The sequence below is a fragment of the Eimeria mitis genome, genomic scaffold (genome assembly GCF_000499745.2).
Source record: "Eimeria mitis Houghton genomic scaffold, Emh_scaff598, whole genome shotgun sequence".
NCBI lineage: Eukaryota > Apicomplexa > Conoidasida > Eucoccidiorida > Eimeriidae > Eimeria > Eimeria mitis.
The window spans coordinates 7,135-10,309 of NW_013574207.1; positions in this window are offsets into that span (position 1 = coordinate 7,135).

Here is a 3,175-nt window from a genome sequence, read left to right on the forward strand (position 1 = left end):
CTATACCGGAAAGGGAGAGTGAGTAAGCAGCTGTTTTTATCTGAAGTCACGATTCATTCAATATTTAATTTTTTCTTTTTTGTATGTGTTCAGGTTGTGCGTTTATAAAGATTTTGCATTTGTGTGCAGCCACACCCTGAAACACCCCCGCAATAGAAAACATATTTTATTAATTTCCACTGAAATTCTGCTGTTTTGTGCATTCAAGTTACTTCATATACTTCACAGTGCAGCTCGGGGTTGAGTGCTCTTAATGGGGATTTCGGGTGTATGGATGCGGGTTCCTCTTTCAGGGTTCAGAAACAACAAACAGCAGATGAGCAGCAGCTTTTTATATATCAAATGTAGCTATCTTTCTTTTTTTATTTTCTGTAAGCTAACACAGAGCTGTTAATACCGAAACAGGAAGTGAGGCGTTTTGTATGAAGAGGTAACACAAGAGCAAGAATGCTGTTGACGCGTATCCTGCACACCCTGGAGAAAACGAGCCGCTGAAACTTTGAAACTGAATATAAATAAAATAATAAATATTAAAAATTATTATTTAAACAAACATAGCGATGCCATACAAAGGGCCTGTGTAAGCCGCTAGCACAATGGTTGCGCACTGGCTCTGTAATTAGCTGAAGCGGTGCGAATACACAGAGTGGCTGTCTGCGTTATAGTTGTCGATAGCTCTGACGTATGAGGCATCGTCCTTGCAGGTTGTGAGCCCCTCTTCCTCAGTTTAAAAACACAACTGCAATGAGTGTTGTACACCTGGGGGGCGCGGGCGTCGTATGGGCTCTGCAGTGTGCCCTGAGTAGCGACTGGGTGCGCTGCATCTAGGGTTCTGCAGCATAGATTACATCTACTACAAGCCTCAGAAAGCGATCAAAGATTCTTTCGCGAATGCAATATCTTTCACCAGCAATCGCTGAGTGTGAAAGAACGACGTAGCTGCAGCATATCCATCGCGTGGATGCAGTGGTGCATCGTGATAGAAAGCCTATATTGGATGGTTCTTTTAAACTGTGCATTTTCTAGGACGTATGTTTAGGCCTTTTTCTTCGGGTGTGCAGAACATGGTTGGGGTGCTTCAGCGGGTTCTAGCGGCGGTGGTGATACTGCTGGTATTGCAAATGTTTGCTCTCCGGCTGTTGATGTGTGCTGTATAATCATTAGTTTCTGGCGATGCACGATAGGCGACGCTAGCGCCACTACAAGTTCAGTTGCGGCGGCGAAAGGGTCAGTAGTAGACACAATCCAAGGCGTCTTGTTGTTATACACAAGCACAGATCCTGGTTCCCTTTGTTGCAGAAAGTGCGTTTGTTGAGGATTATAATGCAGGCGTACAGGCGGGGTAAGAAAGGCTGTGAATTTGTTCCTTCACCGCTGCTGTTCCTATGGAATGTATGCAAGTGGATATATTTGCAAAGCCTGTAGTACCAGCAGCAGCAACAGCGACACCGCCACACAACTGAAACAAAAAAGAGAGAGCCTGCTGCATCCAGGAAGTGAGTTGCTGCTCATCCCCTTAGGCTGGTCTTCACGTGATTCACGGCATTACCACCACACTGAGAAGTGTAGAGTTTCTGCAAGGGATAAAGAATAAAAGTTTTGAAGGCATAATGCAAATACATGATATTTCAAGATAACCCGCGAGAGGATGATGCCGGGCAGTGGCTGCTTTACTACGTGCAGGATGTAAGTTTTGATTTCTTAATTGTTTTATATATGATGTGTAGGGCTTTGTGTATGGCATATACAAACTGAAAACCTAAAGAAAGAGATAAACAAAAACTGTTGTGATGCTCGACGGTGCTCAGTTTGTGCGTCGCTGATGCAGAAGCCGACAGCGCATCCCCACACACAATTATACGACACCATATGTATATTGTATATTGCGTTTCCGTTTCTTTTCTTCTCTTTATACAACACCAGAGCTCTACCCGCATTCGTTGGCCTGTGCTTAGACCTGGGGACAGAGCTGAATGCCTCACAAAGTACCGTTCCCCTTTGCAAGTTTCACACCACTTCTGCCTACATGTATTGCAGGCAGCAATCGTTTTTTTTTTGTTTTTTTTTTTCCTCTCCTCGAGCCGTTGCTTCACAGTGCATTCGTCAACGCATCGACCCCTTGCTGGCCTTCATTGACTCCCCTTCTTACAGAGCTTTGAATATTGCTGCAGCCGGTGCTGACCTGTGCTGCTGTTGTGGTTGCTGAGGTCCACCGCTTTCACAGCTTGTAAGTCTTCAGTCTCTCCACTGCTGTGAAAACTTTGAATTCCTTGGCAGCGCAGCCCGCCTGCAGCATCTGCAGGTTAGGATTTTCTTCTTAGTGGTTTGCCTTGCTCCAGCTGTATATGCTTCCAAAGAAACACCAGAGACACATGGTTTAGGACTTGATTGATTTTAGAAAGTGAGTTCTTCTCTTATAGTTTTTTGTNAACACCAGAGACACATGGTTTAGGACTTGATTGATTTTAGAAAGTGAGTTCTTCTCTTATAGTTTTTTGTCTTAATACAAATTGGTGTTAGCCTGTGCTCGGCCGTTCTGCTGGTGACGCCTGGCTTCATTCAGCGGCAGTAACGCTCACGAGAAGCTTTGCGGGGGCTGCCTGTCTATGCCTATTGCGACAGAGGCGTACCTGCTTAGACAGCTATATGTCGTATTAAACTGCTTTGATACTGGGTGTGGCGAGCCAAGCTGTATGAGAGAAGGATAAAGTTTATCTAAGATAACACGCGCATTACTTGTCTTAACTTTACGTTCTTGCAGAATGTACGCACTTGTTTTTCTGTAGGGTTGAAACCAGAAGATGCAACAAGCAGTCGCCAACTGCTTGCCTCTTATCTGCTTGAGTTGCAGCTCCAGGCTATTTTTTGCCGCATCTTCACTGGCCATTATATTCTCGAAATATGCTTCATATATTCCTGCTAGGATTTAGTTCGTTCTGAAGCTCGCAGCGCGTGGAGAATAGAAGCTGTGCTGGGCAGTCAACTATATAGAGTTTCGCTCCCCTACACAGACCGCAACCAAGCTATAAAGAGTGGGGTTGGGTTTCCCTTTGGTTTTAGTGATACCTAAAAGTTTAGGGTTTAGGGTTTAGGGTTTAGGGTGATTTCAGGAAGCTTCTATACTAATTCCGAGTGCATCCGTCAAAGCTTGTGCGTCCTACCCTCCTGCTTATAG